This window comes from Coffea arabica, chromosome 3c, assembly GCF_036785885.1.
Source record: "Coffea arabica cultivar ET-39 chromosome 3c, Coffea Arabica ET-39 HiFi, whole genome shotgun sequence".
Taxonomy (NCBI): domain Eukaryota; kingdom Viridiplantae; phylum Streptophyta; class Magnoliopsida; order Gentianales; family Rubiaceae; genus Coffea; species Coffea arabica.
The window spans coordinates 38,825,748-38,841,032 of NC_092314.1; the positions used below are offsets into that span (position 1 = coordinate 38,825,748).

At 38.0% G+C, this 15,285-nt stretch overlaps 1 non-coding gene across 1 annotated transcript; it reads left to right on the forward strand.

Annotated features, from left to right (window-relative positions):
- The first annotated feature begins 12,635 nt into the window (after positions 1-12,635).
- LOC113736141 (small nucleolar RNA R71) lies at positions 12,636-12,742 on the forward strand. Its single transcript, XR_003459631.1, has one exon. It is a non-coding gene; the product is annotated as a small nucleolar RNA R71 (small nucleolar RNA).
- The last annotated feature ends 2,543 nt before the right edge of the window (positions 12,743-15,285 follow it).

Below are 15,285 nucleotides of genomic sequence, written 5' to 3' on the forward strand. Positions count from 1 at the left end.
GGTTGGCCAATAAAATCCACTCTCTAGAACCTTACGAGCAGTTCTCTTTGGTCCAAAGTGACCTCCACATGCAAAAGAGTGACAATAAGCTAAAATAGACTGGAATTCATTTTCACTCACACATCTGCGAATGATTTGGTCGGCACCACGTTTCCAGAGGTAAGGATCATCCCAGATGTAAGATTTTGCGTCACTCCTTAACTTATCCCTTTTTGCCTTAGGCCATCCTGCAGGAAACTTGTCAGTAACTAGAAAATTAACAATATCTGCATACCAGGGCAAAGTTAAATTAGCAGAAAATAAGTGCTCGTCAGGGAAGCTTTCTCTCAACGGGATATCGTCCTTGGTGACTTGTACCCGACTCAAGTGATCTGCTACCAAATTCTCTGCCCCTTTCTTATCTCTGATCTCCAAGTCAAACTCCTGTAGCAACAATATCCACCTTATCAGTCGCGGTTTTGCCTCTTTCTTGGTCAACAGATACCGCAGGGCTGCATGATCAGAGAAAATAATAACTTTAGCACCAAGTAAATAGGAACGAAATTTTTCTAAAGCAAAAACTACAGCTAGGAGCTCTTTCTCGGTGGTCGAATAGTTCAATTGGGCTCCGTTCAAGGCTCGAGATGCGTAGTATATAGCGTGGGCTGCCTTTCCCACTCTTTGACCTAGTACCGCACCCACTGCGTAATCGCTGGCGTCACACATGATTTCAAATGGGAGATTCCAGTCAGGGGGTTGGATGACAGGTGGAGAAGTGAGTAATTTTTTCAACTTCTCGAACGCTTCTTCGCATTTCTCGTCGAATTCAAAACTGACATCCTTTTGTAAAAGCCTGAAAAGTGGTGCCCCGATCTTTGAGAAATCCTTGATAAATCTGCGATAGAAACCTGCATGTCCTAGAAAAGAACGAACTTCCCGTACAGTTACGGGGTAAGGTAAAGCAGATATCACATCTATTTTAGCTTTATCAACTTCAATTCCTCTAGATGACACTACATGTCCTAGAACTATCCCGTGCTCAACCATGAAGTGACATTTTTCCCAATTCAGCACCAGGTTAGTCTCAATGCATCTTTTTAAAATCAATGTCAGGTTATCTAAGCAATCGTCAAAGCTATCACCATAGACACTGAAGTCATCCATGAATACCTCAATTATCCTCTCTACATATTCAGAAAAAATGCTAATCATGCACCTCTGGAATGTTGCAGGGGCATTACACAATCCAAAAGGCATTCTTCGATAGGCAAAAGTGCCAAAGGGGCAAGTGAAAGTTGTTTTCTCTTGATCCTCTGGCGCAATTGCTATCTGAAAATAACCAGAAAAACCATCTAAAAAACAATAATAGGCACGACAGGCTAACCTTTCAACCATTTGATCAATGAATGGAAGGGGAAAATGATCCTTCTTGGTCACTGCGTTCAATTTACGGTAATCGATGCACTGGCGCCAACCCGTAGGCTTTCGAATTGGAACAAGGTCCCCTTCATGATTTTCTTCCGCAGTTACCCCTGCTTTCTTTGGCACCACTTGGACCGGACTTACCCATGGGCTGTCTGAGATAGAGAAAATAATTCCTACGTCCAGAAGCTTGATTACCTCTTTTTTGACCACTTCCATCATGATGGGGTTCAATCTCCTTTGTGGTTGCCTTATCGGCCTAGCATCCTCTTCCAGGCGAATTCGATGCATGCACACAGACGGGCTTATACCCTTGATGTCTGCAATTGTCCACCCTATAGCTTCCTTATGCTCCCTTAAAACCCGCAGCAGTTTGTCCTCCTCCGTGGGTGATAATTTGGATGAGATTATCACTGGTAACGTCTCTTTTTCACCTAGAAAGGCATACTTTAAATGCTCGGGAAGGGGTTTCAACTCCACTTCAGGTGCCTGCACGATAGAAGGTAACAGCTTTAGGTGTGGTTCAGGCACAAATATAGGAGCAACATCATACCTTAGAGGACTTTGGCCTAGTGAATGCAAGGCTCCAACCATTCTTTGCAAATTGATGTCTAACTCCATTTCGCAGGCCACTTCCAGATCCAAATGTTTGGTGATTGCTACCTCCAATTCATCCCTGCCATTAATCTCAAATACTTCTTGCACCAAAGGGTCAATTATACTCACAGCAAAAACAGCATTAGAATGACACGGATATTTCATGGCCTCAAATATACTAAAATGAACTATTTCTCCATCAAATTCCATCGTTAGGGTGCCCTTACTAACATCAATTTTTGTACGAGCCGTGCTCAAGAAGGGTCTCCCCAACAAAATTGGTGATGGATTTGGAGAACGTTCATCACCCATATCAAGAATATAAAAATCAGCAGGGAACACTAAATTGTTCACTTGTACTAACACATCTTCTATCACCCCATCAGGATAAGCATTAGTCCTATCAGCCAATTGAATTATAATGCCAGTTTCCTTTAAAGGGCCCAAATTCAGAGAAGTATATATAGCCCTGGGCATCACATTTATAGAGGCTCCTAAATCTAACATGGCATTCCTAATGCTAGTGTTCCCTATTTTGCACGGAATAGTGAACATACCTGGGTCTCCGCACTTGGGTGGAAGTTTTCTTTGAAGCACTGCAGATACGTTCTCTCCCACAATTATCCTTTCATCTCCCCTCAGTTTCTTCCTATTGATGCATAGGTCCTTCAAAAATTTGGCATACCGGGGTACTTGCTTAATTGCGTCAAGTAAGGGGATATTTATCTCCACCTTCCTAAACATCTCCAATATTTCCTTTTCCTTGTCTTGCTTTTTCGGCCTTTCCAACCTGCTAGGAAAAGGTGGTGGGTTAGGCTTAATCGGAACCACAGGGTTACGTATTACCTCTTCATTTGTGCCAGGAGTTCCTTCTTCCTCAAGCTCCTTCTCAATACGGTCCTCATTCTTGTCCTTCGGAGCCACTGGGGCTGGACCTTCAACCTCTTTCCCACTCCTGAGGGTCATTGCACTTACATTCTTGGGATTCACCTCAGGTTGGGATGGGAGTTTTCCCTTCCCCTGGGAGTCTAGTCGGTTGACAATGGAGGCTAATTGACTCATCTGATTTTCCAAGTTTTGCATACGTGCTTTCATCTCTTGATTGTTGGCCTCAGTGTCCTGTTGAAATTTCATAGTATTAGAGGCTATGGTTTTAACCATGTCTTCTAGGGACATACCTGAGGTAGAGGAGGGTTGATTCCTTGTTTGATATTGTTGCTGGAAGCCCTGCTGTCTATTGGGGATGAAATTTTGTTGCTTATTTCCCCCATAGCTTAGATTTGGATGATCCCTCCAACCCGGATTGTATGAGTTGGAATAGGGGTCATACTGTCTACGTGGCATGGGCATGTTACCAGCCATATTTGCTTGCTCAATTCCCTCTTCATGTAACTGTGGGCACGAGTCAGTGGTATGACCAATATTCGTGCAAATCCCACACACTTTGGCCTGCTGTGCATTTCCTACAGCTATCTGTCGAACAAATGAGGTTAATTCAGATAACTGCTGTTCGATGGAAGATGAACTTACCTCGTTGACCTTTCTCGTAGGAACATCTGCTCTCGTACCAAACTGCTGGCAATTCTCTGCCATTCGCTCAATTAAGTCCCATGCCTCCTGGGTAGTCTTATTTACCAGTGCACCACCACTTGCTGCATCAATGATATTCCTATCGTTCATCAGTAGCCCCTCGTAGAAATACTGAATCAGCAGTTGATCACTTATTTGGTGATGTGGGCATCGGGTACGCAGCCTGGTGAACCTCTCCCAATATTCATACAAGGATTCCCCGTGAAATTGCTTGATTCCACATATTTCCTTTCGCAAGCTAGCAGCTATGGATGCAGGGAAATATTTTTCAAAAAAATTTTTCTGCATCTCTGGCCACGTGGTGATAATGCCTGCAGGTAGACAGTATAACCAGTCCTTTGCCGAATCCTTGAGAGAGAAAGGGAAGGCCCTTAATTTAATTTGTTCATCAGTTACTCCCGAAGGTTTCATACTCGAACACACCACATCAAATTCCTGCATGTGTTTGTGGGGTTCCTCTCCTGGCAGACCATGAAAAACAGGCAACAAATGTATTAAACCAGGTTTTAATTCAAAAGCTGCATTCTCACTAAGGCGAGGAAAAGTTATGCAAAGAGGTTGTTGGGTCAAGTTTGGAGCAGCCAACTCCCTTAATGTTTGTGTGTTTGCCATGTCGACGCTCTCTTGGCAAAAATCACTTGAAGTGTCACCAAACGAATCTGCTGGTTCAACTTCGGGCTCAGGTCTCTGAGATGTAGCCCTGGAGTGCTTCTCTCTGAGCTGTCTGGTTTCTTTCCTTGTTCTACGCGCGGTTTTCTCTACTTCAGGGTCAAAAATCAATTCACCTGCACGAGAAGACCTAGGCATACACTAGAAAAATACCAGAAAATTAGAGCAAAAATGAAATTTAAAAAGAAATAAATAATAACGCCAGTCCCCGGCAGCGGCGCCAAAAATTGACAGGTCGTCAACCTGTGCAATAATAATAATAATATAGAACCTAGATACCACTAAGAGCTGTCAATAATTAATCCTAGGTACTGGAGCAGGGACTCTAGGTGTGCAATGGGTTACTTGATTCACCCTGTTCCCGAAGAGTTTGCTGAACCCGATATACCAGAATTAATTAGTTGGCAAAAATGGTAGGCAGTGGCAAGTAAAGTCGTCTCCTCAGGGACTGGGGATATCTGTCTCTTTTTAAAGTCCAATTGATAAGGGGGGATTTCACCGGAATGGAACTAAAAATAATTAAACAATTTAATTAAAAATAAATAAATCACTAGCACAAGTAAAGCAGGAATTAAATCAAGAATAAATAAGTTCTAGCCAAGGATACAACTACTCAGGCACAGTCCATTTATCCGATCATTGATGCAGGAGAGGTTCACTTAATTTATTAATAGGTTAGTTATAGTCTGACGACCAATTTTTCCTTAAATTATTGATAACCAAGGTACGACCATTGATCACCCCTAACCAGAAAATACTCCTAGGTACGACCGTAGGAATTAATTTCCCAATTGCATTAATATTAGAAAAACCTAACCCTAACCAATAACACGCTACGAGGGTTATTTAAATTAGATTGCACGTTCCCCTAATGTGTAAACACACCAGTTGCCACTAATATTAATCAATCAAACAATTACGGATTTAATTGACTAAATTGGCACGAGACTAATAAATCACATTGAACATCGGGCCCTTGACATCCAATTAATAAAATAATCCCATGAAAATACAAGCAGGCAACGTGCAATTATTAATAAATTAAGGAACGCGTGAAAACTAATTAGATCTCACAGGTTTTCGGGACTGCGCCGTCGAGTTGATCCTTGACTAGATGGAAGATTTAGCCACGCCGCATAATTAAATCACCACACGAATTAATGGATTGCAAAGGCATAGCGTTTTCTATTAAGAAGCAAGGAATAAAAGGTGTTTTTCCCGTTGGGAAATTTTGTCGAACACCTGGCGTGTGCCAGAGGCCAGTCAAAAGAAGGAAAAAGTAAAGCTACACTAAAAGACTAAAACCAGAGATATCCCCCTGCTACTCTACGTTATCTCTATTTAAGCAATAAAAGAAAGATGACTAAAGGCTATCTAGGTGGTCCCCACACATGTGGACAAAGCCTTCAAAGTACTTCTTGCCCCCAAGTCTCTTTCCGTAGCTTTCTTTTAAGAGTCCAAATGACTAGATGCCTTCCACTAGCTTGTGGTCCCCACAAATTCAAGGACCCAAGCATTGAAACCCTTAGAAGTCTCCATATTTTCCATAAAGTCCCTCCTTTTGGTAGTTTTCTGCTTTATTCCTGAAATTACGTCCACATACCAAATATGAGTAAATATCAGCAATTAACACAATATTTGTCAGGGATAAAAGGGAAAATTAATAATAAAATTACTAACAAATTGTACCCTATCAATTTCAAATATTATTTCCTTATTAGCAATAATCATTTATAAGTCTGGTATTGTGTTAGTATGTTAAGTTTTGTTAATTTTTTTAGAAATGTTACTCATTCATAAATGCCTATATGAGAAGTATGTAATTTCAAATTGTGCTAGTATTTTGAATGTTGTTAATATTTCGAAAATGTAACTAACTTATGACCGCATCCATGGTAACTATGTAATGCAAAGATTGAAAGTTATTTATTTAATTAAAAATAAATTAAAAAAAATATAAGAAAAAAGATGGGGAGTTGGGAGCTCTCTAAATAGGTCTACACTAAAATTGTAAATAATTGGTGTTAATAGTTAATTAATATAGAGTCGTGGGAATTGTAATTAAATTTTGTGTTATCAGTCTAAAATTTTGCAAATGTTATTTGGATAAGTTTTATATAAGTTTGAATCTGTGAGTTAGGGTCAAGTAGACATGGGGAGGAATTGGAAATCGTGAAAATTTAATTTGCATACCGGTGACAAACAAAAGAATTTGAAATGGTTTGATTGTACCAAATTGTGGAGCCAATGTGTGTGAATTAAAATAAATGTGAAATTCTAGGAAAAAGGGATTGGGATTTTGGAGATATGTGAAGGTTTCTGATGAAAAACCCTCAATCTATTACATATATATAAATATAAGACAATAAGTAAAATTCTCAATTTGTACAACAGGATTGAGGGAAAAATGTATCGTTTTTACATTTTTACGACAGTTATGTATTGATATTTATCAGTTTGTCAAACTATTTATTTAAATTTATAATATCCTAATATACAAAAAAATTTACAAATGACAATACATGCTATTTGTCATTTGAAGCTAAGGAAAACATTAAAGTAAAAAATTTTACTTGGAGAGAATTATTGATAAGCTGGTTAAACCAAGCCTTTTCTGCCTAAAAGAAACATTAAAATAAAGACAAGTTTTTTGATCAGGTAATTTAACAAAAATATTTCCTACCTAAAATATAGGGATTTAAACATGTAAATTAAACAAACTATTATCATTAGATGACATTAATTGAAATTAATTAAAAGATAAAATAATTCAAAATTCTTGAGAAATGACACATATTGAAGTATATATATGCTATTTGTCATTTGCAACAAAAGGAAAAGTTGAAAGTAGTAAATATAGTAAATGTTACTTAGAAAAGGCTGTTGATAAGTTAGTTTAACTAGGATTTTTATGTGTAAAGGAAATGTTAAAATAAAATATTTACTTAAAGAGGCTTTTTGATAAGTTAGTTTAACAAAATATTTTTCTAACTAAAATATAGTGATTTAAACATTTGAACTAAACAAACTAATAACTATTAAATTACATTAATTGAATTGATGAAAGATAATTCAAGAATACATCATACTATTAGAAATCTTTTAGAAAATATGGACTAATAAATTTCTAGTATAATAGATTTCCTCGTATTTGTCCCATTATAATCTACACACTGCTTTCAACTTTTTATTCTTCTTATGCTTTGGTCCAAACCGTTTCCTCCTACCAATTCATTCATGCGCGTCCAACTTCCACTGCCACTATTCTCCGCAGGTGGCCATTATTAATGTTTCTCACACGTGTCTCGCCCACATTGTCCTCCTACGGTAGGAACGGTCAATGCATTCCTACCATAAAGGTATCCATGAATTGATGCCAGTGTGACAACTGATAAGATGTACTTTTTGACCTTTCTAGTGCTCATAAAGTTTGTCTAACGAGGTTGCGGAATGGGGTATGACTGTCCATAAACGGTTAATCGCCATGATCTGGCCTCAAAAATTTGTGCGGCTGAAATTATAAGTTGTAATTCAATTTCCACGTCATGTGTGGGTCTCACAAAAATTTGCTCTAAAGTTACGCGATGTGCAAAAAAAGTTACGCCATGTACAAAGAAAGTTACGCGCAGTTAAAAATGGCCAAAACCGTCCGGGACGGTTGCACCTGCACCTGCAACCGTCCGTGCCCCTTGTCCCGAGGTTGCAGCCAAGTTGAATGCAATTTATTGAGTTCATTATGCTTTTCACTGACTTTACTTCGACTTCTTGTGGTCTGAACATGGACCTAGCTCTGACGTGTGTTTTTTTGTCGTAGTTGTGGGGGTTTTTTTGTCGTACATTGGGCCTGAGTTTTTTGGGAGTTTGTATAAAACTTTACTATAGTGCATTGTAGATGTTTTTGAAAAAATTTTGTAGAAGTTTTTGTAAGGTGAAAAATTTTTTTGTAGAAGTTTTTGTAATGTGAAAAATTTTATAGAAATTTTTGTAAGATGAAAAACATTTTTTCCTTTTTTTTCTTTCTTTTTCTCTTTCTCTTTCTTTTTCTTTCTTTCCTTTTTCTTTTCTTTCCTCTCTTCTTCTTTGTGAGGATCTCAAAATTGCATTAATTTCTGAAAATTAAAATCAAAATATTATTTAAATATTGAAATTATTAAATAATATGTATTTATATTTAATAATGTGTATTTATATTATTAATGATGTTTTCACTTATATAAATGTTATATTTTAATTTACATGAATTTTTAAAAATTTATTTGATGGTTCGCGTTCGGCTAAGCATTAGGATGAATTTTTGCGCACTGACGCGCAATGTAGCCCTAAGTTGAAATGTTAGGTATGTAGAGGTTATAAAAATGTACAACTAAGCTAAGGAAATGTTAAATGGGGAATTCTTACCATTAGATAAAATTCTCGCGCCTAAACGCGATTCAATTCAAAATTTCCCCACCCTTCATGGCAGGCCCAAAAGTTAACAAACCTATACCTTTAGCTTACCTTCATTTTCAACCCATCTTATCCCAGCTTTCACGTTCATATCTTCCCTCCAAATTCTGATCTTCGGGTGCAAGAAAGAAACAGGAGCCACTGCTCTTCCACAGCTTCCACCGATCTTCCATCTTCGCCAACCTTCAACTCCTACCTTCACCTTCCATTTCCAGCATCAACCTTCACTCTTTGCTGCTGCCTCGATCGAGCAAGAGGAAGGAGAAGATCGTTGTTGCTGTTGCTCCTGCCGCTACTACTACTGCTGGGTTGTTCGGACCAGGGTGAAGGAGAAAAACCAGCTTCATTTTTCTTCCTTCCACCAACCACAGAACCACCCCAAGCTCACCAAAAACCCCAGAACCCCAGTCCTCTTCATCTTCGGTCGCTACTGTGCTGCTGCGGTGACAGGTCAGACAAGCAGAAAAATAGAGTGCAAGGGTGCCGACTGACTTCTTTGATTCTAGGAGCAAACTTGGGGAACTAGGCACTTCATTTAGCTAGTAAACAATCACTTGAAGGTAACCCAAAAACTTCCGCCTAGCACTTAGCAGAATTTCAGATTTTTGCAGCTTTTGGTTCTTGAAATTTTAGCTTGCGTTGATGAAACTTGTTGGGTTGCTGATCCTCTAAGCTAATGATTGATGAAGCTAGAGGTGTTTTATATGTTTATATGTGTGTTTTGTGGTGGTTAAATGTTGGAAAAATTTTTAAGAATGAAAATGGGGTGCTGGCCGGATGAGGGAGCAATTTTCCAGCTTTGTTACCGGTTGTTGTTTTGCAAATTTTGCTTAGGTAATGAACTGGATTGCTTGTTGGGAGGTTACACTAATTAGTTGTGATTGTTATGGACTTAAAGTATGAGTTATAAGTTGAAAATGGTTGAGCAAAAAGACGAGAAAATTCTGCTCTGCTATAGCCGCACAAACAGGCTTGATTTTCTTCCATTTTTACCCAAATTTTGAGCTAGATTTTGTGAAGTTATTGAACTATTTAAATCATGTATATGTTCACCTATATGTGTAGAGTAGTTTTGGTGAAAAATGCCCTTGAGCTGTCCGAAAAAAAAAATTCTGAAAATTTCCAGATTTTTGGGCGAATTTTGGGGTTTGGTTTTGACAAGTTTTTGAACCATTTGAGCTGTAAACATGTTAACCTATATGTGAAGTATTGTTTGGGTAAAAATGTAGCTTTTGAGTAGTTGAAAAATTTTGGACAAATTGAAGAGAAAATGGACTGCTTGTACCGAATGCACTTGAAAATTTGTCCAGATTTGCATGAGACATGTTGAATGATTTTCACGTTAGCATGAGCCCAATTTGACTTGTGTTTAGTTAAGGGGTGTGTATAGCTCAATTTGTGGATTTCACTTTGAGAAAACGATTTGTGCTAGTTTGGGATTTTTTTGAGTGAAATTAAATGTTAGTTGACTCGAGTTAAATTCGCCAACTCAAAAGTGGAAATTTATGTGAATTATTTGTATGATTTTAGGAGTTGGTGAAGAGCACAATCTCGATCAGAGTTTGGAATTTTAGACACTTCACTTGAGGTGAAGTGTCTCTTGCATGAATCGTGTTTAATTGTTAGTTGAACTACTTGTTAAAAGTACTTGCTAGAGCTATCACGAAAGGTTATATGCTATGTGATTGCGTGAAATGCCACAAGTACAAGTGTTGCAATGTCGATTGGAGCGTGGTCTCGTCGACTAAATAAACCAAACGGATGCACGTACCACGCTCTATTAGAGTGGGAGGTACCTCTCTGCCGTCTTGGTAAAAGTGCTTGCAAAATTCGTGTTGGAGTCGGGCCCGAAAATAAGGGGGAAGTCGTTGCTAGGAGACGTGTAGATTAGGGAAAATGTCTACATGGAGATTAGGTAGTGAAAGTTGACGGAGTGTCAACTACTATAAATTACCTGATCGAGCGCGAGGACTTTGGCTCCTGAGAGCCCCGTATCATTTTCTTGTCATGTTACTTCGTTTTCCTAAATTGTTAATTGCTTACTTGTCCATTTGTATTTGTTAAATTACCCTATGTGAATTGCATGTTTCGAGGCACCACTGAGTTATTGGCTCATCCCTTCCAATTTGTTTTTCCTTGACAGGTTCTGAAATGCATGAAGTCTTGGAGAACTAGAAAAGAAATGTTATATTTTGAATGCCCACTTTTGTAATTGTACTTTGGGAGATACTTTAATATCTTTTGGATGATTTTTTTTTTGTGCCTTTGGGAAAATGTGAATCCTGTGGTGCTTCTGTGCCCTGGATTAGGAATTTTAAATTGTAAATTAAGTATTTTAAGCTCGACATTTTCGTTGGTACTTGGAATTGTATTTTTGGGTTGTATAAGTTGAATTGCATGATTTATTTAAGTACTTAGCTTGCTCGAAAAGTAAGGGTTATTTTCGATTTATGTTTGGTGAAATTAGTTGTTAGAGTGAGTGAATTCTGGCGAGAGTTAAGCAGGCGACCCCGCCAACCCTTTGGTTCGCCTTAGGGGGAAGTGGGGCCGCCACATTCTTCTTCTTCTTCTTCTTCTTCTTTCCCCCTCCCCCTTCCCCGTTACCTCTGCCTCCCACCTCCAGCACCTCCGCCAGCACCACTTCTCTTCTTTTTTTTTTTTTATTTTCTCCTCTCCCCCCTCCCTCTCCCTCCCCTGCCACCCCCAAACTTTTCCATCATCCCTTTCCTCTCTCCTCTGCCCGCCACCACTCTGCCCTCCTACAACTTGGGTGGCAATTTGTTTTGAATGATGGCACTACACTCTTCCGTTAATGCAATAGTCTCGTAATCCTCCAATTTCCTTGAGAAATTTCATATAAGAGGGAGTCTACAAAATAGCATCAACAAATGGATGTTAATATGTAATTGTTTAAAAATATTAACAAAATTTTCAAATTCTTTATTAACTCTTGATTGCTTCAATTTATATGAAAATGGAACCGGTGGAGGAATTAGGGTCATCACAGAAGTTGATAGTTTGCTCACATCTACTTTTTCTTTTTCTTTGCTTGCTCATTCTCTTCTACTACCTCACTCTCTTGTTCATCTTCTTTCCTCTCATTCTCTTTTTCTTTCATTCTCTCAACTACAAGCTGCACACTTAATTGTTTACCATTGTAGATGGTTATAGCCTTATATATGTTCTCTTGGCTTCACCTCAATTTTGCTAGACAACTCCCCTTGGTTTCTATTATTTATAGCATTGGCTATTTGACCTAATTGGACCTCAACGTTCCTATACATATTGGTAATTTGGTCAATTCTTCCCTCAATTCTTTCAAACAATTGAGTAGTTGTACTAGTTAACTTTTCAAATTTATCAATTGATACATTTGCTAGCTTCTCAATTGCCAACTCCCAAACCGGTTTAGACTCCACAAGCGGTTGTTTCGGTTGAAAGTTCAGTGGATTTGTTAGCCGCGGTTGGTTCCCTTAGTCCTTCCATCCAAAGTTAGGATGGTTTCGCCACCCCAGATTGTAAGTGTTGGAGTACGGATTGTTTTCGGGTTGCTGGCTATAATTGTTGAGGTATTGTACCTGCTCAACACTTGCACAAATAGAGTCATCATGGTCTCTTCCATACATAGTACAATAGGCAACATTTATTCCTTGACTAGGACTAGAACCAACCTGTCTATTAAGAATCTTAACCACATTATCCATCTTGGCATTTAACACATTTAGATTATCAAGTTCGAGTATACCTGCTGTCTTCTTGTGTTACCTCGTTCATTGGCCCATTGATAGTTATTGGTAGCCATCTTTTCAATCAAACTTTGAGCCTCCTCTATACTCTTTCCCATCAATGCACCTCCGGCCGCTATATCCATATGAGTCTTGATCGCATAAGTGAGTCTATTGTAAAATGTTTGAACCACGATCCAATCTAGCAAACCATGATGTGGACATTTACGTAAAAGCTCCTGAAAACGCTCCCAAAATTCATATAGAGATTCTCTATCCTATTAAGAAAACCTAATTATATCCATACAGAGTTTAACAGTCTTGCCTGGTGGAAAAAATTTATCTAAAAATGCCTTGGACAAATTGGCTCAAGTTATAAAAGTATTAAGAGCGTGTGATTGTAACCAAATCTTAGCCTTGTCCCTCAAAGAAAGAGGAAATAATCTAAGCCTAATTGCATCATCGCTAACTCCATTAAGTTTAATTGTGTCACATATTTCCAAAAAGGTAGACAAATGGGAATTAGGATTTTTAGTAGCATTACCTCCATATTGAGATTATTGCACCATTTGAATTAGTTCAGGTTTAATTTTCAAATTATTAGCATTTACCATGGGTCAATGCTAGTTTGTAGTTTATTCCTTCCAGGCAATGCAAAGTCTGTTAAAGGTCGTCTATTCCCTTCTATCTGCCATTGTATTAATTGGAGGAATTTTGACGAAAGTTTCACCTTCATCTTGTGTCTCCTTGATGTCTTGCAGTGTTTGCCCTCTTCGTCTCCGTAGAGTTCTTTTGATTTCAAGATCCTATCAGACCATTCCACATAGAACTCGGTGCATGCACTGCTGTAATCATAATTAAAGAGAAATTAACCACAAACTAAACAAACTAGATGAAATAAAATCTACTCTATCAATAATTAAAAGATATTCACAAATTACTACAATGTCTAGAGTAATAAAGATTGTTTTAGCTCTAATATTGCCATGGTTCCCTGACAACAATGCCAAAACTTGACGAGGTGTATACCTGTGCTCGAATTTTAAATCTAATCTTCTCGTTAACCCAAAGTGCACGGGTTGTGAATCGTAGTACAAGGAAAGGGAGTCGAATCCCACGAGAACCACTTTTGAATTACTAAGGCTTAATCACACTCTCTATTAGCTAGACTACACAATAATTAATCATCATTAAACAACAATAATGATAAAACAATTCAAAAGTTAACAATCTAAATTGGAGTAACTCAAATAACACAAGTGTTCTAGGGAATAGAATCCACTAATCATGGTCAAACATAGAAGAAACAATCAATTAATACTACTTTTCTTGTTTTGCTAGGGATGCATTTCACTAAGGCAATCGGAACTCATTTTTGCCGATGAACCGAAGTTAGCTAATACCTAAGTTTCCTTACTTTCGTGGTGAAATCTCAAGTATCAACTAGATCAAGGACAAGAAATGTCATACAAGTCCACCCAAGTGCACCACTACTTTCGTGTGTCTACTCTTTAAGTCCCACTCATTCATTTTCCATCATTGTCAACTATTTTCATAGATTAACAACAAATAAGATGACTTGCAAATGATGATCAAGCACTTACAAGTGTTAAAGCATGAGCAAGTACAAGATATAGTAATAATCAAGATCTAACCATAATCAAAGCATAAATAGCTTCATCTACCCCTAGAACAAGAAGATCTAGTTACACATAGTGTATTTCACAATAAAGCTCACAACTTCTATGGAACCAAACATTCTTTAAAGCAAATAAAGAGAAAAGGGATGAGCAATTACTACCCCTAGAACAAGAAGATCTAGTTACACATAGTGTATTTCACAATAAAGCTCATAACTTCTATGGAACCAAACATTCTTTAAAGCAAATAAAGAGAAAAGGGAGAAGCAATTACTCATTCAAATGAAGAAACAAGATCTCCAAATTTCATCAACTTCATAACCAACCAAATATTTGATTACATCATGTGTTCTTCAAGGTTCTCTAAGGAAATAAGAAAGATAGACAAAACACTAAAACTAGTGAGAAAACTAAAGAAAACCCTACTTTCTTCTTTTTAACTTCTATCTCTAAGCTTTTCCTCCCTTTGATTCCTTATGTTTTACATATACTCCTTAGTTCCTTTTCCTTTTCTTCCCAAAAAGCCCTTCATTGGAATCTCCACTATTCTTTCTTCAAATGTCCAAGTTGCTTTGTTAGCTTTCCAACCAAAATTCCTTGTGAGACAAGAGTCAAAAAGCAAGTGTGAAATCTGCATAAGTTGTTCTACAAATTGCAAAAGAGAGAGGTAGATCCGAGCCCTAGGATCCAAAGGGTATCCAACTGATTCGAACTCGAATGTAAGATTTCTTCATTTTTTTTACGTATTTTGCATGCAAGATCCGAGGCCTCTCTAAAAGGGATCTGAGCTTGAATCATGGCCTCGAATACAACCCTGATTACAGAAGTATATCCGAGCTCAGATCCTTGCTCTCTTGCTCCAATCCGAGTTCGGATCCAGCTCCCCTGTTTCTAGCTTCAACTTTCTTCCTTTGTTGCACAAATTTCTCTTCTTGTCTCACTTATGCATTATCCTCCAAGAAGTACATTGCATCTTCTTTAATTCAAACAATTGCTTCATGCACCAATAACTTATAAACACCACAAATTTATGTATTAATCCACTCATTTCACACATTTAGTTCAATAAGCGATACTTGAAGAAATTTCACCAAAAAGGACTAAAAATTCGCTGTGGTCCCTTAAAAACACACCAATAACTTGCATGTAACCATGCAAAACACCTTTGAAATATTCACTTATCAATGGTGTCACGCGAACCTTAACCTCTACTCATG